The 26,942-nt window shown below is 39.2% G+C and overlaps 1 protein-coding gene across 11 annotated transcripts in view; it reads left to right on the top strand.

The window, feature by feature from the left end:
- Positions 1–26,942, top strand: part of PEAK1 (pseudopodium enriched atypical kinase 1) — a 302,708-nt gene that overhangs the window by 76,728 nt on the left and 199,038 nt on the right. Inside the window, exon 5 of one of the 11 annotated variants that reach the window (XM_032623953.1) lies at positions 13,121–13,236. The exons of the other annotated variants lie outside the window; for them this stretch is intronic. The gene's annotated coding sequence lies outside the window, so the exon portion shown is untranslated. The remainder of the gene's footprint in view (positions 1–13,120; positions 13,237–26,942) is intronic. 11 annotated transcript variants of the gene reach the window in all.

Here is a 26,942-nt window from a genome sequence, read left to right as displayed (position 1 = left end):
CCCTTGTGGTCCAGTGCTTAGGACTTCGCCTTCCAGTGCAGGGGATGCAAGTTTAATCCCTGGTCAGGGAGGTAAGATCCCACAAGATCCCACATGCCTCACGGCCAAAAAACCAAAACATAAAGCAGAAGCAATATTGTAACAAATTGAATAAAGACTTTAAAAATGGTCCACATCAAAAAAATCTTAAAAAAAAAAAAAGTCATCATCAAACCCAAGGTCACTTAGATTTTTTTTCCTGTTATTTTCCAGAATTTTAGTTTTGTGTTTTACATTTAGCTTTGTGATCTATTTTGAGTTAATTTTGTGTGTTTTGTTTTCATTTTTTAAAAATTATAAGATATTTGAAGCATGCAGATCCATATTAAGACTAACATATTGACCAATATATAAAGTGCCTGCCAAAAATATATTACCAGTTTATCTTATAAATATACAGATTATAAAATCAAGGTAGTTGAGACCCTTGTGCATCCCTCCCAGTCTCATCCCTCTCCCTGTCTCAGAAGTAATCAGTTTTATGAATTTGCTGTTTTTCAAACCTATGCATGTTTTTATAGTTTACTAAATATTTGTGTATCATATTATATGGTGCTTTTATAAGTTTCAAAATTTCACATTAACAACATTATGGAGATTTCCCTGGTGGTGCAGTGAATAAGACTCCACGCTTCCAACGCAGTGGGCCTGGGTTCGATCCCTGTTGAGGGAACTAGATCCCACATGCATGCTGCAACTAGGAGTTTGCATGCCACAACTAAGGAGCCCACCTGCCGCAAGTAAGACCTGGTGCAACCAAATAAGTAAATAAATATTTTTTAAAAACCCAACATTGTGTATGTTACAACCTATTTCAGCAACTTATTTCAAACTCTGCATTGTTTTTGCGATTTAGGGGATTTTTTTTTTTTTTTTTACTGTAGGAAAGAATGTTTCTTTAATTAGTGAGCAATTTAATGTTAAATAATTAATTATTAGCAGTTGTATTTTATCTTGGTTTCCTATATTAGTATAGACAGACTAGTTCTGACCTGTGGATTAAATTTTTCAACCCTCAAACATTGTATTTAAACTTTATTATAGGATGTGTTTTTTAGAGGTGTACTGAAGTGATTCTAAAAAGCTATTTTTTGTTTTACGAATTTTTTTTTTTTTTTTTTGGTGTGTGTGTGGGAGGTTTTTAGAATGCAAACACAAGTGACATTAGATCAGTGATATGGTGTTCCACAGCTACCCTGTTAAGGATACTCAACAGAAGCCAGAAAGACTTAATTATTTAAAGCGTGCTTCTAGTTGGAGAGCTTACCTTTTATAGATTTCTTTCTGGGGGCTCTTTTTAAGCTGTGGGTTTTCTTTACTATAATCATCAGTTTCTGAAAGAGAGCACCATTTCTAGGATAAATCAAAAGATCCCTACAATTCAAGGTGGAGGTAAAGATGTAGCTTCCTCTCTCAGCTTTAGGAAGGTTACTTGATTTTGCTTGGTGTAGGTAAGGTTGAACCTAACTATTTATGCTGATGTATGCAGCAAGTTTCATCCAGTCAAAGCAGAAGCTGTCAGGTCTTTGTAGAATTTTCTGTGACCTAAATTAAATCTGCATCACACAGGATTGCAGTCTTTAGAGAAGGCTACTCCCTTTGTCTGTTGTATTAATTGTGCATGTGTTGATTTGATTATTGTTGCTCATTTTACAAACTTTGGTGTATAGTTTGGGTTCAGTAGCAAAAAAAGCTTGAAGTTTCTGCTGTTTTGTACACTTGAAAAATAATGACCTCCCTCTTCCCCCAGATCATTTATTATAGATTTCAGAAAGCTGTGTAATGGCACATCCAATCCAGATTATTTTGCTAATGACATCCTGAAGAACCTATTATATTGTAAAGCATCACTGGCAGATTCAGTTGTAATTTAATGAGAATAGACCAATATGCCAAGGGAAGTGATTTTTTAAGTTCTTCTTCCTGCTCAGCTGTGTTGTGTGAAATGCTAAAGTAGTTTCTTCCTCTTTGTCCATTTCAAGGATGAAATGTGTTCCAGTTTTTCTCCCCACCCCTTCTGTTTAAGACTGTGTTTGTATCAGTGCTATACTAATAAAGGGGTACTGAACAGTGACTTTCTTCCTACTGAATTTTCTAAAGTTCATTTTCTACATGATGCCATGGTTTTAGATGTTATTTCATTCACAGGAATTGGTCCGTGGTATAAACATTTTGTAACATGATTTCTATGACAAGTGTGTAAATTAAAAATTGAGTTTGTGTAGATTCTCTGTGCCAGGTTATAGTGTATCCCCTGTTCGGGATTTTGTCTTCAGGGTCTTTATATGGCAGGTGTTGTACTCAGATTAATCTTAGGATGTTATAGACCTATTAATTTCAGACAAATCATCAAATTCTCCGTTTGGTCAGTTTGGTCATATGGTTGCTTTAGATTATTGATTATAATCTTAATGATCATACTTTCTTGATTAAAAAAAATCAGTATTTACTGAATTTTTCTCTCAAATATGTAAAATATTCCTGGCTCCTTTAAAAATAAATTATATTAATTTTGTCTTAGCATACTTAGAACAGTTTTTTGTTTAAGTAGAGCTCTTACGAATATATTGTCCCAGGTGAGTTTATTTGGATTTCTTTTTCTCCCTTACCTATTTCCTAAACTTTAGGAGAAGAGTCATGCTTCTCACTTCTGGCATCCCAAGGGCTAGACCCATGTCTTGATTGGTTATTTTGTTGTTATTTTTATCCCACTCATTTCCCTGTTTCTACTCATTTTACTTCCTCCCATAAGCACCCACTCTAATCTAGTTAGTATACATCTTTATTTTATTTTATTTATTTATTTATTTTTTTGCGGTACGCAGGCCTCTCACTGTTGTGGCCTCTCCCATTGTGGAGCACAGGCTCCGGACGTGCAGGCTCTGGACACGCAGGCTCAGCGGCCATGGCTCACGGGCCCAGCCACTCCGTGGCATGTGGGATCCTCCCGGACCGGGACACGAACCCATGTCCCCTGCATCGGCAGGTGGACTCTCAACCACTGCGCCACCAGGGAAGCCCTATTTTATTTTTTAAAATATTTATTTGTTTATTTGGTTGCTCTGGGTCTTAGTTGCGGCTTGCCAGCTCCTTAGCTGTGGCATGCAGCCTCCTTAGTTGTGGCATGCATGTGGGATCTAGTTCCCTGACCAGGGATTGAACCCAGGCCCCCTGCATTGGGAGTGTAGAGGCTTATCCACTGCACCACCAGGGAAATCTCTAATATACGTCTTTAGATCTTTCTATATCTTTGGAAAATACATAGTGTTTTCTGTGTATAGTTTGTAATTTTCATAAATGGCATTGACTGTACATCTTACTTTATTCTTTTTAAAAAAATTCAGCCCTGCATTTAAATGATTTATCCTGTGGCTGTATGTAATTCTGGTTCCTTACTTCTGACTGTTGTATTCTATGTGCATACTCTTATCCATGCATGCTACATATCCATCTTACTTATACTCCCCTACTGATGTTTATGTTCCATAAACAATGCTACAGTAATAATCTTTGTTTTATTTTATGGAGATATATACTGAAGAGTGGGATTGGTGGGTTTTGGGGTTTCCATTATTAAGTTTGCTAAGTATTACCAGATTGCCCTGTAGAAAGACTAGACAGTTTATACTCCTTTGAGCTGTGCATGAGGGCTCACAGACCATTTTCCATGTAAGCAATGTGGCCACCTAACTGGCCTGAGGAGTTGCTTTTATGGGCATGATTAGTAAGCTCCCAAATTATTTGTCTATGAATAAGATAAAACCAAAACAGGTTGCTATCAGTCCTCCACTGAGAAGGGACTCATGAGTGGAAAAGCTGCCATTGTTCCTAGTAAACTTCTCTGTAAAGGGAGATTTTTGATGAGAGACTGTGAAGGTGAGCCCTCATTACCAAATACCTTGGCCTACCAGCCATGTGGAGTTTAGCTCAGCAAGCTGTGCATGATTAGATTCTTTGTGTCAAGCATGGTTTTTGTCATCCAGATGTGGATGAAGCAGACCCTCTGCTCCTGAAGCTCTTTGGTTGTAGGGCAAGTGGATGCAGTACTGTGTGGTTATCTCTTTTTTCAGGAGACTTCTTTGCTTCATCTGTGAGAAGTTATATTTGATCATGCAGTCTTTCATGGCAGCCCTCCTTGGTCACTGTTAATTCTTTCTACCTTGCTTTCTGGGATCTCACCAGTTATCATCGTACCTGACCTGGTAAAAGATCCCTTAGGAAGGGGTGTTATTTGTGTGGCATTTGTATCCTGAAGTGTGATGATTGGGGTGTGAGGGATGGCATGTTGGTAAATCCCTTTGAATTGGTGAAATGGAAATCAGAAAATATTATCTAGAAACATGGATTAATTAAAAGTATATTATTGTATAGTGGCAAGAATACAGATAATAGTGTTGGGCAAAATAGCAGACAAAACACACCTTCCAATCTTTACACATCTAAGTTCCCATTGAAAAAACCAATAGATGAATAGATGGATGGGGAAATACCTGCATATGTGTTGGAAACTAAAGCTTGATGCCACTCACATGCCAAAAAACCCAGAATAATTTTTGTTAAGCAGCATTGTTGATGAATGAAAGAAGTGATGGAGTACACCTGAGGAGAACCTTCCTGAGAGAGAACTCCTCATTTGGGAGGGGCCAAGTCTAGAAGAATGGTCCTACAAGGCACAACACTTAAATTTCTCTCTGGTCTCTTGGACCAGAAGTATTGATACTTTGTAAACAGTGTTCATAGATCCAGAGTTTGTCTCTAGTACCTCCCTAAAAGGAGCCTGTCCATATTAAGTTCCCAGCTACCAACACCACCGTTTCCAACCTCCATTCTGGTTGCTGGATCTCCCACCTATCAATCTAGTAAGGTTTTTGTTCTCAGAAACATTGTCATTAAAAGGTGTGAAAGCTGAATATCAGTTGTGGGAAGGGAGCAATCTGAAAGGATTCTGAGGGATGAAAACTATAGTGACCAAGTTAAAATCTGCTATGGATGCAGTAGATAACAAATTAGACACTACAGAAAGACCAACTTGTGAAATGTTTTCCAAACTACAAAGGCAAAAGATGGGGCAATGAAAATGATCGGAAAATAAGATAAAGGAAGGATAGGTAGGGAGAAAAAGTGTACAAATTGTAGGGCTTTCAGAGAGAAAGAGATGCAGCAGATACATTGTTCAGAGAAATAATAGAAGAAAACATTGCTGACCCAAAATTAATACAAACAGATATGAAACTGTATCCTACTGGACTTTTCAGATTTGGAGGCATTTCTACTAGTGACAGTATAAAAGGAACTGAACTGATGGAGGTACAGAGAGCCAATTCCTAAATTCTCCTCCCATGAAAGAGCAGACTACCTGGGTTGTAAATGGAAGTGATGCTAAGTATATCCTACTAAATATGCTCCACTTCTGAGGACAGGAACAAGCAGGAGCAACAGGTAGAAAGCTGGCAAGATGGGAGGCTTTCATCCTGGAATAAAGGGTAGTCAGGACCAGAAAGCCTACACGTTGGGATATGATCATTAGAAAAGAGAAGAAAGAATTATCATTATTCACAGCTGATACAATGATGTACCTAAAAATCTAAAGAAAATTACCTGAAAACCTATCTGAACTAATATTAAGTTACATGGTTGTTTACCAACTAAGCATACCAAAATTAGTGATTTTTCAATATTCTAGCAATACCTATTTAGAAACTGTAATGGAAAAAAGAAATCCCATAAGTATTTAGAGAGAAAAAAACCCAAAAAGTATAGGAATTATTTTAAGGAAACTTAATTTTACATCAGAATATAAAGAGACTTGAATAAGTAGAAAGATTAAACATGTTACTGATTAGGAAGACTCAGTATTATACAGATTCTTTCCAAATCCATGATTTAATGCAATCCTAGTCAAAATCCTAACCAACTGTTTTTGATCCAGAGGTGGAGTGCATAGGGAAATTTAACAGATTTTTCTGAAATGGACCTAGAAGGATAAATTTAAGAGAACATTTTTTTTTTTTTTTTTTTTGCTGTACGCGGGCCTCTCACTGTTGTGGCCTCTCCCGTTGCAGAGCACAGGCTTCGGATGCGCAGGCTCAGCGGCCATGGCCCATGGGCCTAGCCACTCCGCGGCATGTGGGATCTTCCTGGACCGGGGCACGAACCCGAGTCCCCTGCATCGGCAGGTGGACTCTCAACCACTGCGCCACCAGGGAAGCCCTTAAGAGAACATTTTTGAAGTAATAGTTTTATAAAGTTGGAATTGCACTACCATATTTTTATGAACCTGCAATAATTAAAACCATATGATAATGACCGTAATAGAACAAGCTACAATTCTGAAAAAAGACATATTAGTATATGATAATGATGTCATTTCAATTCATTGGGAGAAAGAATGAATTGGTTAACAAATGGTGCTAGGAAAATTGGTTTAGAAATTGGAAGACTATAAAATTATAATCATACTTCACATCATAAACTAAGATTTTGGATGGATAAGATAATGCAATATTCTCATAATGGAATAGAAGAATAGATCATAAATATATGATCAAGTAGTAGAGAAAGCCTTTCCTATTTTTAACATTTAAGAAAATATTTAGGGACTTCCCTGGTGGTGCAGTGCTTAAGAATCTGCCTGCCAGTGCAGGGGATACGGGTTTGAGCCCTGGTCTGGGAAGATCCCACATGCCACAACTAACATGAGCAACTAAGCCTGTGCGCCACAACTGCTGAGCCTGCGCTCTAGAGCCCGTGAACCACAACTACTGAGCCTGCATGCCACAACTACTGAAGCCCATGCGCCTAGAGCCCATGCTCTGCAACAAGAGAAGGCACCGCAATGAGAAGGCTGCACACCGCAACGAAGAGTAGTCCTCCACTTGCCACAACTAGAGAAAGCCCGTGTGCAGCAACGAAGACCCAATGCAGCCAAAAGTAATATAAATAAATAAAAGCAATCATTTAAAAAATTATTTATTTATTAAAGGTAAGCAAAAAGAAGAAAAAATATCCAGAATTCCACCCAATCAGAGACATGATAGCATGTTGGTTGTATACAGGAGGGTTCTTTCAAATGTAAAATGAAATGAAGAAACCACACATAAAAATACTTGATTTGACTGTGCAAAACAATTAATGTGGGGCTTCCCTGGTGGCGCGGTGGTTGGGAGTCCGCCTGCCAATGCAGTGGACAGGGGTTCGTGCCCCGGTCCGGGAAGATCCCACATGCCGCGGAGCGGCTGGGCCGCTGAGCCTGCGCGTCCGGAGCCTGTGCTCCGCAGCGGGAGAGGCCACAACAGTGAGAGGCCCACGTACCTCAAAAAAAAAAAAAAAAAAAAAAAACAATTAATGTGTTTCAAATACCATTAACAAAATTAAAAGGCAAATGTTAACTATGAATAAATATGTATGCCACATAATAAAAGTATAACACGTTTAATGCAAGACGAGCTCTCACAAGTCAGTGAGAAAGTGAATACCTGAATAGGAAAGTGGGCAGTGATGAATAGGCAGTTTGTCAAAGAAAACACAGAAACAACCAATAAACATGGGAAACCATTGTCAATCTCATTAGCAAACAAAAAAATTGAAAAGAAAACAGCAAGGTACCTTGGGTTTTTTTTGAATTGAGATACCTTTTAAAATCTACCAGATCTCTAAAGCTTTTTAAACTAAAAATACTAGTGTGGAAGATGATGCTTGGAAACAGCCACTGTCATTAACTAATAAAATTTATATTTTCTCAAACTTTCCTATTTAAAAAATTTTTTAATAGAATGAAACACATTAAACAGAAAATATTGTATGATGGCTGTGGTGACTTTTTTGGTTCAGGAAAAATAATTGGCTTTTGTGTTTTGGTAAAAAGGGACCCAAATACTCATTGTTGGTGAGGAGAAATGTAGTAGTCCTATATCACTAGGGGTAGAATAAATTGATACAGCCACTCTCTAGGATAGTTTAGAAAAATGTATTAAAAGCATTCATGATATTCATACCTTTTGACCCAACAATTTTACTTAAAATAATTTATCCTAGAGAAATTATCAAAGCTGTGCAAGGAGATATATATTCAAGGATATTTGGTATATGCAAGGATATACAACTGTACACAAGGATATTTATGATATTATAAATTTAGAAACAACCTAGAAAATTGAATATACTGTGGTCTATATCTATAATGGAATGCTATGCAAAAATTAGGAATGCTTTGCCAGATAGTAGTAAATGACAACAGATGAGTATAAATTTTAAGTACACTCTGATCCCAATTACTCATGCAGTTATTCAGCCATTCATTCACAAATACTTAGTGACAGTCCAGGCATTGTTCTAGAATTTAGAGGTATAGTGCTATGTGGGGGAAAAACCAAAACAGACCGTTTCTTTGACTTCATGGAACTTACAGTCTAGTCAGGAGAGTCAGAACAATAAACAAATAATTTGTCAGTAATACCGCTTTGGAGAAAAATATAACAGGGTAAAGTAAATAGGGAATACCAAGGAAAGGGAGCAGGAAGTTTGCCATTTTATATAAGGTGAGTCAGGGAAGTCTCTGAAAAGTGACATTTGAATAGAGACCTGAAAAAAGCTAAGGAGAGAGACAGAATGCAATGTTTTTATCTGGGGGAAGAGTATTCCTGATGGAGGGAACTACAGGTCCAAAGACTTCAGGCAGAGATGTGTATGTGTTCCAGCAGTTTGGAGGTCAGTGTAGCCGACACAGATAAACCAAGGGAGAAAGAGTGTAGGAAATAAGGTAAGAGAAGTGAAGACTGAGGGTGAAAATGGAGGGCCATTAGAGTTATCTTATAGGGTGTTGTAAGCACTTTGGCCTTTAAGATTCGAAGATGAGAAGCCATTGTAGGATTTTGAGCAGGGAAATGAAATATGATTGATGTTTAAAAAGATCGTTTTGGCTGTTTTGTGTAGAATAGACAGGAGAGGAGCAGGGTTGGGAGAATGGAGTTAAGAGGCTATTGTAATAACCCTGTCAAGAGATAATGGTAGTTTGGACCAATGATGAAAAGAGGTTTAATTCTGGATTTGTACCCACAAACATTTTTTTGAAGAAATAACTGTTTACATGTTGATGTATATATTTAATTATCTCTGGTGGGGTTGCTGATGACTTGCTTTTTCTTTATATAGACCTGTGTTTTTCAAATTTTCTGTAACTATTACTTTTAAAATCAGAAAAAAAATTGAAAGCAACTATTGTTTTTCCTGCCTTTTTCCCCTGACTTGAAAGTACTATACACATTTTAAAATTTGATATATCTTTCCTTTTAGTGTTAGCCATTCCCTTCTGTCTGGTGATTCAGACAGTGAGTAGGTCCAACCCTTAAATTAGAACCAAGATGGTTAGTTAACTGACTAGTGAAATTGATTGAGGAAGGAAATTACACCTTTTTTTCAACGCAGGGAGGACTGTAGTCAGCATTTCCCCTATCATCCTTGTTTTCCTTTCTGAAGTAAACTTTTAGAAACCTGCTTTATTACATTTTTTGTAAATTTGGTGCTGCAGGGTTACATTTTTACTTATGTCTTCTGCTGTTCTTACATCATCACTGATGCAGAATAACTCAGTGACAGAAAACTGCAGTATAGATCAACAGAATGGTCACGTCTAGGTCATCCTTGCTAATGAATGTGAGTTGTGCTGCTGATTTCCTGAAAATTGTTTGTACAGATTGTTAAATGTACTATGAATTTTCTCCTCTGGCTTACCTTTCTGATTTGCTTGATTATATCAAATATTAGAATACTTATAAACCAGCTCAGTCTAACCTAGGTGAGAGTTGTATTGATCTGGAACGTGCTGATTGGCAGAGAGGAAAAATAAAAGACTGGAATTCAGACTTGGCTATAGATAATCTGGATGATTGAGTTTTTTTTTTTTTAATGGAAGTGTAGTTGATTTACAATGTTGTGCTAATTTCTGCTGTACAGCAAAGTGATTCAGTTATACATATATATACATTCATTTTTTATATTCCTCATTATGGTTTATCATAGGATATTGAATATAGTTCTCTGTGCTATATAGTAGGACCTTGTTTTTTATCCATTCTATATGTAATAGTTTGCCTCTACTAACCCCAAATTCTCAGTCCATCCCTTCCCCACCTCCCCACCCCCTTGGCAACCACAAGTCTATTCTCTATGTCCATGAGTCTGTTTCTGTTTTGTGAATAGGTTCATTTGTGTCATATTTTAGATTCCACAAATAAGTGATATCATATGGTATTTGTCTTTCTCTTTCTGACTTCACTTGGTATGACAATCTCTAGTTGCATAATTGAGTTCTTAAATGATAAATCAACAAAACTCTCATTATCTGGAAGCATAATTTGAGTTTTGGATTGCTGGAAAATAGTAGCCCTTGCTTTGATTGGCAGTGTTTAGTCCTCTAACATTACCTAGAAAATGGAGATTCTGGCTTTTTGCTCTGAGGAGTACCTCTCCAGGTGATGTAAGGAACACAGTGGCCAAGATAAAATTTTGTTTTGCTTTGTATTTTGGTTTGAAATCATGCTTTACTTGTAAATTGCAAATATATAGTGGCACTTGTTTTACAAATAACAAAATTACTTCATGGCCTGTTGGTTATACATTAACAATAAATATGATTTTTTTCTTTTTTTCTTTTTTTTTTTTTTTTTGCGGTACGCGGGCCTCTCACTGTTGTGGCCTCTCCCATTGCGGAGCACAGGCTCCGGACGCGCAGGCTCAGCGGCCATGGCTCATGGGCCTAGCCGCTCCGCGGCATGTGGGATCTTCCTGGACCGGGGCACGAACCCGTGTCCCCTGCACCGGCAGGCGAACTCTCAACCACAGTGCCACCAGGGAAGCCCAATTTTTTTCTTTTTTATAGAAAAAGAAATATCTTAAATTATAGATTATGAAGAAATTTAATACATGAACTACTGTTTCTGTAGTCTAAAAATCTTTGTATACCTTCTGTATCTTTGTATACCTATTAAGCAACTTGATGGTAGATGTTTTGCTACGTCCGAGTTTTTTGTTTTTGTTTTTTAAATGTGATCCTAAATCTTTTTTTTTTTAATTTTTATTGGGGTGTGGTTGCTTTTGACTTGTTCTGTTTGTTTGTTTGCCTAATTGGCATGTAGATTTTTCAGTTAAGTTTTCCAATGATCTAAAACTGGTGTTTTTGTTGTTCCCTGAATGTTTAAGTGAGAATAATTCCTTTGCTTCAAAAACAACTAACTTGCCTATTTTGTTTATGCTTTCTGAATTTCTTAATTATCAATACTTTTCTATGAATTTTGTGTGGTACTGTGGAAAGGAAATAGTCTGCCATCACTCAGACCCTGTTGAGTCCCAGCTCTGCCACTGAATAGCTATATAAATAGCTGTCAGAGCCTCAGTTTCCTCATCAATAAAACCATATTGCAGATTTGTTGTGATATGCCTCTAGCATTATGCCTAGTGTGTGGTAGTAGGCAGCCAGTAAATATTACTTGTTCTGTTTTCTTTATTTATGTTTTTAATTTGGCTCCTATATTGACTAGAACCTTTGGTGATTTTGTTACAGTGTAAGAAAGTTTTTGTACAGAACACTGTACAAAAAAATGTCAGTTGGACTTCCCTGGTGGCGCAGTGGTTGAGAATCTGCCTGCTAATACAGGGGACATGGGTTCGAGCCCTGGTCTGGGAGGATCCCACATGCCGCGGAGCAACTAAGCCCGTGAGCTCAACTACTAAGCCTGCGTGTCTGGAGCCTGTGCTCCGCAACAAGAGAGGCCGAGATAGTGAGAGGCCCATGTACCGCGATGAAGAGTGGCCCCCGCTTGCCCCAACTAGTGAAAGCCCTTGCACAGAAACGAAGACCCAACACAGCAAAAATAAGATTATTAATAAACTCCTACCCCCAACATCTTAAAAAAAAAAAGAATGTTAGTTAATGGGCTTCCCTGGTGGCGCAGTGGTTAAGAATCCATCTGCCAATGCAGGAGACATGGGTTCGAGCCCTGGTCCGGGAAGATCCCACATGCTGCAAAACAACTAAGCCTGTGCGCCGCAACTACTGAGCGTGTGCTCTAGAGCCCATGAGCCACAACTACTGAGCCCACATGCCACAACTACTGAAGCCTGCGCACCTAGAGCCCGTGCTCCGCAACAAGAGAAGCCACTGCAATAAGCCCGCGCACCGCAGCGAAGAGTAGCCCCCGCGTGCAGCAACAAAGACCCAACGCAGCCAAAAATAAATAAATTAGTTAATTTAAAAAAAGGAATGTTAGTTACTAAATTTGGTCTACGTGATGTTAGATCTTTACCTCAAGTCTTGCTTTTTTCATTCTTTTTAAGGATGTTTAACGTGCAGTTTCATAGTATATTCAAAACATGTAATTGTGCCACATTCCCTGCAAGTTCTCTGTGCTAGAAGCTTTGTAAACATTGTCTCTAATTCCCACAACAGTATAGGGTAGATACACTTTTTTTCATTGAACAGAAAACTTAGGATCATATCTGGAAAGCTTTAAAAAATGTGTGTATAATAATGGACCTATAGTTATGGATTAAAATCCATATGGTATACTGTAAACTGATCTTCTGCCATGTTATTGGAGAGTGAAGCTTCCATTATTAGACTAGAGTCATTTCCACTGGACTTCAGAGTAGTGGTTGTTAAGAAGCTGTGAGGGAGTTGAGCCTTTGCTGTTACTTGTGATACTAAATCATCCGTGAAGTCATGATGAACTGTTAGAGGGCTCCCCCCTTTTCCCATAATATGTTATCAATTAATTCTTTTTTTTTTTTTAGATTTTATTGAAGTATAGTTGATTTACAGTGTTATGTTTAATATCTGCTGTACAGCAAAGTGACTCGGTTATACATATATGTATTCTTTTTCATATTCTTTTCCATAATGGTTTGTGACAGGGTACTGAATATAGTTCCCTGTGATATACGGTAGGACCTTGTTGCTTATCCTGTACGTAATAGTTTGCATCTGCTAATCCCAAACTCCTAATCCTTCCCTCCCCCACCCACCTCCTCCTTGGCAACCACAAATCTATCCTCTGTATTTTTTTTTTTTTTTTTTTGCCTGCATTAGGTCTTTGTTGCTACGTGCGGGCTCTCTCTAGTTGCGGAGAACCGAGGCTACTCTTCATTGCAGTGTGCAGGCTTCTCATTGCGGTGGCCTGGCTCGCTGTGGAGCACGGGCTCTAGGTAAGCAGGCTTCAGAAGTTGTAGCATGTGGGCTCAGTAGTTGTGGCTCGCGGGCCCCAAAGTGCAGGCTCAGTAGTTGTGGTGCATAGGCCTAGTTGCTCGGTGGCAATGTGAGATCCTCCCGGACCAGGGCTCAAACCTGTGTCCCCTGCATTGGCAGGCTCAGCGGCCATGGCTCACGGGCCTAGCCACTCAGCGGCACGTGGGATCTTCCCGGACCGGTGCACGAACCCATGTCCCCTGTATCGGCAGGCGGACTCTCAACCACTGCGCCACCAGGGAAGCCCTGTTTCAGTTTTTTGAGGAACCTCCATACGTTTTCCATAGTGACTGTACCAATTTACATTCCCACCAACAGTGTAAGAGGGTTCCCTTTTCTCCACCCCCTCTCTAGCATTTATTATTTGTAGACTTTTTAATGATTGCCATTCTGACAAGTGTGAGGTGGTACCTCATTGTTGTTTTGATTTGCATTTCTCTAATAATTAGTGATGATGAGCATCTTTCCATGTGCCTAGTGGCCATCTGTATGTCTTCTTTGGAGAAATGCCTACTTAGGTCTTCTGCCCATTTTTCAATTGGGTTGTTTGCTTTTTTGTTATTGAATTGTAGGAGCTGTTTGTGTATTTTGGAAATTAGCTCTCGTCAGTCACATCATTTGTAAATATTTTCTCCTACTCCGTAGGCTGTCTTTTCATTTTGCTTATGGTTTCCTTTGCTGTGCAAAAGCTTGTAAGTTTGATAGGTCCCATTTGTTTATTTTTGCTTTGATTTCTATTGCCTTGGGAGACTGACCTAAGAAAACATTGATACCATTTATGTCAGAGAATGTTTTGCCTATTTTCTCATCTAGGAGTTTTATGGTGTCTTGTTTTATATTTATAAGTCTTTAAACCATTTTGAGTCTATTTTTTTTTTTTTTTTTTTTTTTTGTGGTACGCGGGCTTCTCACTGTTGTGGCCTCTCCCGCCGTGGAGCACAGGCTCCGGACGCACAGACTCAGCAGCCATGGCTCACGGGCCCGGCCGCTCCGCGGCATGTGGGATCCTCCCGGACCGGGGCATGAACCCGCGTCCCCTGCATCGGCAGGCGGACTCTCAACCACTGCGCCACCAGGGAAGCCCTTGAGTCTATTTTTGTTTAAGGTGTGAGGGTGTGTCCTAGCTTCATTGATTTACACGCGCCTGTTCAACTTTCCTAACATCACTTGCTGAAGAGACTGTCTTTTCCCCATTGTGTATTCTTACCTCTTTTGTCGAAGATTAATTGTCCATAGGTGTGTCAGTTAATTCTTAAATCTTCGTACTGTATCTTCCTTAATTTTAATCATTTTATCTTTGGCTTTTGTAATAACGTTGTTTTCCCCTTAAAACAGATTCTTTTTAATGATTCTGATTATATCAAAAGGAAAATCTAGTGTATTTTTTTAAAGTTGGTATAGTGTTTTAGTTTTTCAGGAGTCACATAAAAGAATTCAATAATAAGCTATACTTAATTTTATTCTGTTAAATATTTAATTATGGTTTTAGTGTATTTTGTTGCTGACATAATGTTCTACTAATGTTTAAAATTGCTCAGTTGTTACACATATTTATATATAAGTTATAAAAGGGAACTTGTTTCATAATTATCTGCCTCTTATTTACAAAGACTCTGAGTGTAACAGAAACACAGACAGATGTTTTGAGTACATTAGAGCCAAGTTTGAGTTTTTATCTTATTGGCATAGAAATTTACAATGATTCATTGGGTCGTTTCTTTATTTAACTGACTGGTTTCAGTTTAAATATACCCTTTTCCCAACAATGACTTACTTAATTTAGAACAGTAATCTGATGAGTGCAGGGACTAGTTTAACTTAGCATCCAAATATTTGATTCTATAGTTATTAAAAAAATCAATATAAGCTATTCACCATTGTGTTGGTAATCATTTGGGAATACTTTTTAGTATGAAAAGGTTTGGTTCTTATTTCTAAAATCCTGGTTACTTATTTTTGGCCTTTTCAAAATATAATTTGTCCGATGGTATTATTAATTTCCGTGGAAAACAGTGGGCCCTATCAGAAGTATTTGGATTTTCATTGCATATTCTGAAGGCTTACTTTAAATGATAGTTGAATATCATTATTGTGATAAATATTCTTGGATGTAGCTTGTTGTTAAATATGTTTACTTGAAGGAAATAGTCGTGGAATCCATTGGGATTATTTTGCCTTACTAAACTTAATTTCTGAGGATTTTCAAAATGTAGTATACATGAAATAGTTTTTCTTCCGTCTGCCTATGGCAAGAACTCATTTGTCACAGATAATTTTTTTTATACATCCCAAATGACAAGCTGCTTTCTAAACAGAATAATATCAAGAATACAGACCCTGATTGATTCTATGTTTTGGGGTAAATGAAATATCAGTTTCAGAACCATCTTACTATCTTAGGGAGTCGTCTTTCTACCATTGCTAGGCTATTGGATTGGGAGCCAAGAGTGATTTTTTTCCTCCTAGATTACCAGTCAGGAAGTTTCTATGATGAGGGAAATATTCCCTACATTCAGAGAATGCTGTCATCAGATGGAAAGTACAAATTGAAATAAGGAGTGTGGGAGTCTCAGAACAAAACTTTCTAGCCCTATGTTTCATTTATGCCAGGAGAAAATGTGGATTAATTTTCATTCTAATGAAGTGGGTATGACTTTGTTTTGAAATGGTTCTGGCATTTATGTTTTTATTGGATATAAAGGACTTTGTGTCCTTTCTTTTATTTCTCTTTAATTTAAAAATGCTGTGTTTACTCATCTGTTTGAAAGATTGTCAAGACCCAGAGTATTGTGGTTTTTTATCACAAGAGAATAGTTGAAAGTGTTTGTTATTGATGTTTTAGAGAGTCCCTTTTTCAAAGTTAATAGGCCAGTAATGATGGAGTTCATTATATCATTCTCTAAAATCCAAAGATGAATCTGGGTGGGAGTGGGCCAGGGAAGCGGGAGAAGGATGTTAGGTGCTTAAGATAGATGGCTGAAATGGCTTAGCAAATGGGGAGATTTTATGTCCTGTAGTCTGTGGAGAATATTTTGAGATCCTATTTCTCTTAAAATTTAGAACATTTAATAGGCAAATTCAAACTATATAGTATTAGGTTTCTAAACTGTAGAAGTTAGATGCAGTCTATGGTTATAGTTTATTTTTGAAAAATTAGTTTGCTCCAGTTCTCTGTCCTATTTATATTATTATCTTATATTTGTAACCATTTTTTAACCTTAATCCATTCTTCGTAATGACTTTAACTTCAAGTAACTTAACAAAATTTATGTTGATTACATTCATATCAAAGAATCTTAGTCACTGAAAGGGAGAGCTATAAAAAAAAAGCAGTGAGTAGGATGCAGGTGGATTTTCAGATCCCAGTTAGAAAAATCATCTTTCAACTTATAAGCTGAGAAAATTTCATCTGTATATTGCTGAAGAGAACTAGATCCAAAGACTTCACAAACATCTTTTTAAAACCACTTCCAAAATAGGAAGGTAGGACTTCCTCTTGAGAACTTTAATTTGCCCAGAAAATGTAGAGTTTACAAGGAGTTGAACTGCTTCTGGCTCTTCTGTGGCCCTATCACTGCTCATTTATCCTCTCAATATAAAAGTGCTTGGCTGCTCAGCTCCACCTATTTGCTGTGGTCATGCTAAGGCAAGGGTTTTCAGAATGTATTCTAGCTGGGGTTTTTTTTTCCTCTTTTTCTTAAACATACTATCTTCAGATTTTACTCTACATGGGACTTAGGAACTGAATTCAATTTGATGCATCACTGCTCTGCACCAAATTGCCTTATAAACACTAGTGGGACAAATATTTCAGGATTTTTCTACATGGATTATGGGTACAATATTAGAAATTATTTTTAGCCAGTATGGAAAATACACTGTGGATCAATTTAATAATGCATTTACTCAGCAGACATTTATTAAGCTCATATTCCATAAACAGGTACTAGGAGTACAGAGATAAATAAGATGTGATTCCTGTCCTTGAGGAGCTCATTGTCTGCCTCGAAAGTCTTAAACTTTGACACAAAGAAGTTAGAGACTCAACTAGCTAGTCTCCTGGATGTGAAAAATAATGAACTGCAGAGGCAAAGCACGAGCTGTTGGATGTTGCTGTTCTGTTTTATTTTGTCTAGAAAAACCTGGAAAATAGAATTCTCATAAACAGCGGACTTGTTCCTCTCTAGAGGGTTTTGCAGTGATTATTAAATGTTTTCATAAACATTTATCCAAGGCCTACTATGTGCAAGTATCATGCTCAACACTAGGGATATAAAGTGTATGAGATAAAGTGTTTTATTCTAAACGAGGACAGTGGGAGGGAGAGGTATATATACAAATAATTATAATACGGTAGGGGTAGACAGATTATTACCAAATTTTGTACCAAGTGATTTCTCTTGCTTGCAGTGACACTAGGGAATAAGGAGAGACTAGGGTCAGGAGGTCAAAAGTCACTGCTGACTGAGGGAGATAGCCATTCTTGCCTAGGAGAATCTTTCAAAAGCTCTTCTTTACTTTTACATCATGTATCAGCAATTTCAATGATGCTTACCAAGAGGAAAATCAAAATATTTCATAAAACATGAGAATATTTTTGTTACAAAGAAGGATTTTGGCTATCATAATAAAACCTCATATATTGGCCTTGCTTTGTAGTTGACCCTTTAAAGGTATTTTCTTTTGGGAGCAACTTCTTATTTTGCAAGTAAAAAAAATGAATAAAGAAAGAATAAAGGACCATCTATAGTGATACTGCCAAAAATGGCAATCAGTTTGCTCTGCTCTAAGTAGGTACATCTGTAAATTTGGTGTTAGCAGGCCCAGAACATTGGGACAAATAGCCTTGTGGAGTAGAACTGCTATTTGATGCAGTTCTCGATGATGGACCAAATTAGAAAATGGAGGTCTATGGGAGGTACACATCTGATATTTTTATTTCACTTCTCAGCTAGCTAAAGTGGTGGTATTAACCTTTCTTATTCCTTAAAACATCTTAAGAAACCATGAAACACTTCAAAGAACCCTTAATCTCTATGCTTTAGATCTGTTTATTAGCTGAAGTGTACTTTTCCATTAGTATCATGAGCTGCTCCTAGAATTCTATGTATCCAACAAAAGTTTTCCTACCTGGCAGTTACAGCCAGTTTTGATTGCCTTTACTTTCTTTTATTTAGGAACTTTCAAAATTAGTTATTAACTCTTTGTTTACTTCAGAGATAATAGTTTTAATTACTGAGTATAAACTTATTTTTCCTATTTGAGATATTTTTTTAAATAATCCTTTTGAAATTAAAATGTTTTTAGAACACTCAAAAGATTCAAAGTCCTGAGTTTTATAGGTGGTGGTACTAGGGTATGCTTTTTTGTTTGCTTGTTTTTAACTATGTTTGGGGCAAATTATTGCTCACTTTCCATGTGCTAGAATTTCACCTGTTATAGACCAAGAATAATTTCTCACCTTTTCTGTAAGAATAGTTTAAAAGGTAAGTCTAATTTATTTTGAGTGATAAAGTACTAATAGGTCATTAGATCAGAGTGGCTATTAAATTTCAAAGCATTATCATAGTGATTATGATTACTCTTGCAGCTGGAGACAGTCTTCTCTAGAACCTGTTAGGTTATTAGTCTTCTTGCTTCTAGTGAAAGGTTTGGCAAAGCTTTATTTTGAATTAAAGTTTATCATTTTGCCATTATTGGAGATTTTATAGAATATTGACTGCATTGTTAAGGAGGTGTCAACTCTGACTGACTATCAGTAACTGCCTAGAGTATCGGTTAACGATTAGGAGGCTTTTAGGGGACATTTGGAAAGAAGTGGTACAATCTCTTAATGTCTGATATGATCGCAAGTTGGGGAAGGAGGGAGTGGGATTTGTGTTACCTATGCCATATGTTAGCCAAATCCATAAAGGTGCCTTCGAGTAGGTATTTAGCCCCACTTAAAAACTAATATGAGTCATTCTTACCATATCCCTTGTCAGAAAATCATCCTCTCTTTGTAGAAATACCTCCAGCGAGGAGCTCACTGCCTGCCCGAGATCCCATTCTGTTGCCAGACAGTTCTGCAGTATCATATTTCTTCCAATCCAGTTATTGCTTTATGTATTGCATGTTCATGAAAACCTGATATACAGGGTTTCTGGCAAGGGTAAATTATGAGAGGTGTCTTTTTTGGTATCATTTATCAACTTTTTTATTTGCCCATTAAAAAAATTTTTAATTTCAAATTGGTAAATATTCACAGTAAGTTGTCAAAATAGTACAGAGTTCTTGTGTGTTCTTTACCTAGTTTTCCCCAATGGTAACTTCTTACAAAACTATAGTACTGTAGCAAAACCAGGAAATTGATATCCGTACAATTCATAAACCTTATTTAGAGTTCACCTGTCTTACATGTATTTCTGTGGGGGGGGGGGCGTGGGGGGGTTCTATACAATTTTGTTATGTGTAGATTTGTCTAACTACCACTATAGTCAAGATATAGAACTGTTCCATACACACAAAGAGCTCCCTCATACTACCCCTTTATAGTCACACCCAGTCCTCTCCCCCTTTCCCGGGCAAACACTTACCTGCTGCCTCTCTCTGAAATTTTGTCATTTCAAGAATTTTATATAAATGGAACCATATAGTATATAGCCTTTGAGATTGGCTTTTTTCACCCAGCATAATTCCCTTGAGGTATATCCAAGTTGTCACAGTATCAACAGTTATCCCAATTTTGTTTAATCATTATTGATGTCTTCTTTAAGGCCACAATAAATATTTGTCTATATGAATGACATTTGAAATATTATAAAAGTGATTTAAACTTGTAGAGCTGTTAAAGTCAAATTGAGTTGTTACACAGTATGCATGAAATTTCAGCTTTCACCATTTATTGCTGAACTGTCAAGGCTAATAAGGAGTGCAAGACTGAGTGTCAGGAGACACCATTCTTCTGACTGTTTCTAACCAGTCCTGGCATCACATGCTCAAATGTAACCCCTTTGTCTGTGGCCAAGGGCTCCCTACCTGAGTGAGTGATTATGTGAATGAAATGAGACATAAAACTCAAAATATAAATTTTTCCATTCCATGGCAAACAAAAGTAAGTATGTAAGGTACAAATGTTAACTGTGGTTCTGTTTGGTGTAACGAGATTGACAATGAGAGGTGGTATGTGTTTTTAAAAAAATAACTTGTCTTTATTTTCCAACATCTCCATAATGAATGCATTTTATCTTTGTTTTTCTATTTATAAAAATAATGCATACTTATTAAAAATTGAAACATAACAATTATATACATTAGAAAGTGAGAAAAAAAAAAAAGAAAGTGAGAGCGTACTTAAATTTCTCACCCAGAGTTAACCACTATGAACTATTGTTTGTTTATTTGTTTTGGTATACATAGAGTAAGCTTTAGTTATTATTGTTAAAACAAAAATAAGAATTTCCTATGCACGTTGTTTTGCATCTTTCTTTATTACTAAGGTATCTTGAACATTTTTCCATATCTGTACACATGACTTTAATAGCTATATAGTTACTTCACTGTGCACATGTACTGTTCTTTCATTTATTTAGTTACTCTTCATCGAATGCCTGCTGTGCTCAAGGCACCATGCTGGGGAAACTGTGATTAATAATACATGAAGCTTACATTTTAGAGGGAAGACAGACATTAATAATGATTAATTTCTTAATTGATTATTTGATTACAAATGTAATATGCACTAGGGAAAAGCAGTATAAAGAGCCATGCATGTGCCTGTCAGAGGGACTCAACCAGGTCTGGGAAACAAGGAGGATCTCCCAGAGAATATAACTTCTGAGCTAAAACCTAAGGATAACTATGTGTGAATTAGGGTATGGGTGATGAAGGGGTAATACATAGATGAGTAGATATTAATGTATTTATCATTTAACTAAAATGAAAAGCCATAAACCTATTGGATGTTTGAATACACATGCTCATAGAGGAAAACAAAATTGGTAAAATATATCTCAAAGTGTTAATACTGTGGTGGTGTTACAGGTACCTTTTTTTTTTTTAACAGACTTTTTAAGAGCAGCATTGGCTTTATTGAAAAATTGAGAAGATGGTATAGAGAGTTCCCATATACCCTCCCCTGCCAAAACGCGCGCACACACACACACACACACACACACACACACACACACACTTTCCCTATTAACATTTTACAGTAGTGTGGACATTTGTTACAATTAATAAACCAATATTGATACATTACTATTAACCACCCAGTGTTTATTCAGGTTGCTTTAGTTTTTACTTAATATACTTCTTCTGTTCCAGGAGCCCATCCAAGGTGCCACATTATGTTTAGTTTTCATGTCTCTTTAGACTCCTTTTGGCTGTGACAGTTTCTCAGACTTTATTTTTGATGTTCTTGACAGTTCTGAGGCGTACTAGTATTTTGTAGAATGTCCCTCTATTGGGATTTGTCTGTTTTTTTCATGATCATACTGCAATGTGGGTTTTTGGGAGGAGTCCATAGAGGTAAAGTGCCATTCTCATCATATCAAAAGTACATACTACCAACATGATTCATCACCGTTGATGTTATCCTTGATCAACTGGCTGAAGTAGTGTTTGTCAGGTTTCTCCATGGTAAAGTTTTTTTGCCCCTCTCTTTTCCATATACTGCTTTTTACAAGGAAGTCTCTATGCACAGCCTACACTTAAAGAGAGTTATGCTTCACTTCCTTGAGGGAAGAGTATCTACATAAATTACTTGGATTTCTTCTGCACAGAAGATTTATCTTTTCTCCTCCATTTATTTACATATTCAATCATGAGGATGGACTCATGGAGATGTATTTTATGCTTTGGGTTTTAATCCAATACTACTTTATTGTTCAAATTGTTCAAGCGTTGGGCCATTAAATTGGCTTTCAATTGCCTCTTGTGCGCCCCTTGGACATACCCCCGTTAACAAGGTTTTGTTTGTTTATTTTCTAAGCACTTCCTTATTTTATGACACTACAACATGTTCCAGGCTTATCTTGTGTATTTCCTGCCACAGACCAAGAATCAGCCATTTTTCCAAGGAGCCTTGCTTCCTTTTATTGGGGACTGGTATTAGAAACCAAGAGTTGGGTGCTATTGCATTTTTCTCTTACTATTTTTTTTCCTAACTCTGGTTCTCTCTCTCCCTCTCTTTTCCCCTTAAAACCTCTGGTAAAAGAAATATGAATTCTACCATGGCAAATTTAGGTTGCCTCATTAAATATGTTTCCAACTACCTTCTCTCTCCCTCCCTCCCTTCTCCTTTAGACATCTTTCAGGGTTGGCCGTGTGACATAGTGCTGGACAGGGAGATGTAAGTATAAATATCCTGGGAAGGGCTTTCTTTGTAAAACTGAAATTCAAAACCTGAAGGGAGATATCTTTGGGCCCTTCAGCCTTCTTCCCATCAGGAAAATGGAACTGATACCTGGGTGTTGAGCATGAATATGAAAGCAAATGCTAGGGAATGCACAATAGGGCAACAGAACGAACCTTGCTCTGTGATGTCGTTGCTGACTTAGGGTTGAACCATCCCTGGTCTGCCCAGCTCCAGATTGCTTGTTGCCTGAAATAAAATAAACTCCTGTGTGTTTAAACTGTTGTTACTTGGTTTGCCTGTAATTGCTACAGCTTAAGCACACAGTCTTAGCTGATTCACATATCAACTTGGTTGACAAAATTATTATTCATTTAAGACATATTTGTTGAGGACCTACCACGTGTAAGCCTCCATAATATGGGGCGAAAATAGAGGAACTCTGTTGATATTATCCCTGTTCCCACTGAATCCAAGTTTAATAATGGTATGTAGAATAGGATAATTATATGAGCAACTGTGATTAAAACCAGAATATAGTAATATTTGTTATTTACTTGGTCACAGTTACTCATTGTCCCTTCAATTTATCTTACTCTGTTCTTTGTATATGCAAATATTTTCACAGTTTACCTAGTTCCAGGACAGAAACATAAGAATAGTCCTAGTCTCTTCCTTTTCTCTCACTCTCCATATCCATTTGGTTACCACAGCCCGTTTTCTTTCCTTTTAAACATTTTTTGTCCCATCTTTTAAAATTCCTTTGGTCCTCTACTAGTATCGAACCTCATAAATATCTCTCATACAGAACATTATGACCCTTCATACCTAGTTTCCCTGCCCCCAGTTCATTTTGTAATAGAGGCGGACGTGGCCCGGTGGGGCTCCTCCAGTTGGACGCGCGGAGGCCACCGTGGGGGCGCCACCAGGAGTAGAGGGAGGCCAGGAGGCACTGGCATTTGCCCTCTCGAGGTCAGGGAGGAGAGGAAATGGCCCTGGAGGTGATAATGCAGCTGCCTGCATGTCTGGCCTGCCAGTTCCTACCAAGCTATCCCCAAGGCCAGGCTGCATGCCTACTTGGACAGGCGGGCCTGTTGGGGCTGCCCCGCTAGGATCCAGGATTTGACATATACCACTCCCCATGGCCCCTTCACTCCAGTATAGGGGACGTTTGGTGCCCTGGCCTGGGGCCCAAGATACCAGCCTCTGCCCGCCCACCCACATGCCAGGCATATGCTACTGGATGGTACAACCCCCTCACTTGGCTGCAATCCAGGTCCCTGCTGTGCCCTCCCAGGGTGTAACGGGGTGGAGCAGGTGCCCAGCCCTTAGTACATGAGCATTAGCGTGAGATCCTTAGCGGGGCGGCTAGAGGTCCTGCTCTAATATTCAGTGCGGCGAGCCGCTTCTGACCAGCAGAATGACGAATCACCACACGCTAGATTCTTCTCGCATCACACTTTATTGGAGTACAGCTTGGTTTCGGGCGGATGGAAGGAAGACCCCGTACGCTCGAGCCTGTCTGCTTATATAAGGGCTTAAGGACTCGTGTAAGTCCCTGATTCGTCCGTATGGTTATCGCATTTCGCAAGCCGGGCTTTGGATAGGCCACTGCTTCAAAACCTGATTAGCATATTAGGTGCATACGCCCTAGCGGCATACTTAGTGCATGCGTAATGGCTATCCGGCCGCGCCCTACATCTCCCCCTTTTTTCTTTTCGACCATTGCAGCGGACATTGACCTGTACCAGTGCTCATACCGGGGTATGTACACGGTGTACCGGTAGTTTCCGCTTGCATTCGCAGACACCCTCCTGCGTGCAATGCTCGCAATCGAACTGCAGGGTGCAAGGGCAGTCTTCACGTGGCATGGGCTCCTCATGGAGGTGCAATGGTAACGAGACCTCTCCGTGCAGAGGCAGCCCCTAGGGCCGATCCCCTATAGAGGTGCAATGGCGGCAAGGCCCCTCTGTGCAAGGGCGATCATATGTTTTTTAGGGTGGAGAGCCAGGCTGCGGGGGACTCGCCTTCACTGATGGCCACAAGCGCCTGAGTGAGCATTATCCTATCTCGCCGGGTTCGAATGCGAATACGACAGACCAACCAGAGACACAACACTATCCCAAACAAACAGCAGGCTGCGAACAGTCCCACACCCACCCATTCCTTAAAAAAGGAAAATGCTCTAGCTAGCCATGCGGTAACTTCTCCAAGAGTCACTGGATCCACTCTGGTTGCATTCAGCTGCAGGATATTCAACTTCTGCTTAAATATCATCTTCTCCGCCTCGCGGGACCAATTTCCCTTTAGGAATTCTCCAATCTGCTTGCTCTTATTCAGAGCATCCAATCTGTGCTTAGTGGCCTAGCACAAGCCGTATTCATCTCACAGCTAGTGGAATACAATACTGGGAGAATGGTACTTTGAGAATGAACGGGGATGGGGACTGGCCAGGTTCGGCTAATTCCCCAAAACGTCTTGATCTCCGCCTTGAGCAGGGGGAAGCTCATCAACAGTATCCAGCCCACTGTCACTCCTTGAGCGGTCCACATCGTTCTTGGGATTATCTTCCACGACTCTTGTTAACCTTGTCGGGACCCAAATCGGATCTTGATCCTAAACTGGACTACTTAACGGCGGTTCACTCCGTGTGTCGAGTTCTGAATCGGTCCTCCATGCGGGGCGCGCAGGTTCCCGGGTTTCGGCACCACTTGCGGCGAGCCGCTTCTGACCAGCAGAATGACGAATCACCACACGCTAGATTCTTCTCGCATCACACTTTATTGGAGTACAGCTTGGTTTCGGGCGGATGGAAGGAAGACCCCGTACGCTCGAGCCTGTCTGCTTATATAAGGGCTTAAGGACTCGTGTAAGTCCCTGATTCGTCCGTATGGTTATCGCATTTCGCAAGCCGGGCTTTGGATAGGCCACTGCTTCAAAACCTGATTAGCATATTAGGTGCATACGCCCTAGCGGCATACTTAGTGCATGCGTAATGGCTATCCGGCCGCGCCCTACAATTCAGGCTCTGGGTGGCCCTGCCAGAAGAAAGTGCAGTGAGAGGTGGATCTTGGCCTTCTCCTCGGGGCTGGCGGGTGAGCTGGGTGACCCGGGGACAGGCTGATGGCTGTCTCCTGCAGAGCTCCAGAGCCCTCGCCACGGCCGGCCACTGGCCAGGCCCAGGCCTTGAAGCAGCAGCGAACCTCTCCCCAACCCCGACCTTTGCAACCTAACGGCAGCAGCAGTCTGCATGGGTCTCAGTCCATGGAGGTCTCAGCAACTGAAGTATATGAACACTGCCATTAAGGTAACAGCTTCAACCAGCTTCAGTCTCTCCGTTCAAGTTTCAAAAATTGGTACAGCTTAGGACTTCCCTGGTGGTGAAGTGGTTCAGAATCCGCCTGCCAATGCAGGGGACACGGGTTTGAGCCCTGGTCTGGGAAGATTCCACATGCCTCAGAGCAACTAAGCCCATGCGCCACAACTACTGAGCCTGCACTCTAGAGCCTGCGAGCCACAGCTACTGAGCCCGTGTGCCACAACTACTGAAGCCCGCATGCCTAGAGCCCATGCTCCACAACAGAGAAGCCACTGCAATGAGAAGCCCGTGCATCGCAACAAAGAGTAGCCCCTGCTAGCTGCAACTAGAGAAAGCCTGCACACAGCAACGAACACCCAATGCAGCCAAAAAATTAATTAATTAATTAAAAAAAAATTGGTACAGCTCAGATCAGTTGTCTACTTCTAGGAGGTGGCCAGAGATCAGGTTTAAGTTGCAAGGACATTGCACATCATTACTTCAGGTCCGCCTCTGTGGTTGGTGCTATTCTCAAAGAAGGGCAATTGTTGTGAGTTGGGAATTAACCTGATTGGTATTCACTACCTTGCCCTTTCTTGTCAGAACAGAGAATAACATTTGTTTTGGTGGAGGTTAACAGGAACATTGTGACCTGACCTCAAGAACAAAGAATCTGACACCAAGAAGTTTGCAACAACTAACCATACCCCTCCCTCACCTTTCCTATAAGAGGGCTTTGCTGAAAGCTTTCGGGGAGTTTGGGGGTTTTTTTTAAAGGCATGAACCATTCGTCTCTTTGCATGGCTCTGCAATAAACCTTTCTCTGCTCAAAAACTCTGATGTTTTGGTATTGTTTGGCCTCACTGTGCGTTGGACACACGGACTTGTGCTCGGTAACAATTTCTCCCCACACCACTGGCAAAGGAGTCTTTCCAAAAGGCATATAAAATCTTGTTTCTGTCTTCAGTAAAATCATGTTTAGATTTGTATAGTCTCTAGTATAAAATTCAAATTTTTTTCTCTTGAAAGCCTTT

This window comes from Phocoena sinus, chromosome 2, assembly GCF_008692025.1.
Source record: "Phocoena sinus isolate mPhoSin1 chromosome 2, mPhoSin1.pri, whole genome shotgun sequence".
NCBI classification, from domain to species: domain Eukaryota; kingdom Metazoa; phylum Chordata; class Mammalia; order Artiodactyla; family Phocoenidae; genus Phocoena; species Phocoena sinus.
Note: the sequence above shows the minus strand (reverse complement) of the source record. Positions and strands in the feature narration are given on the sequence as shown.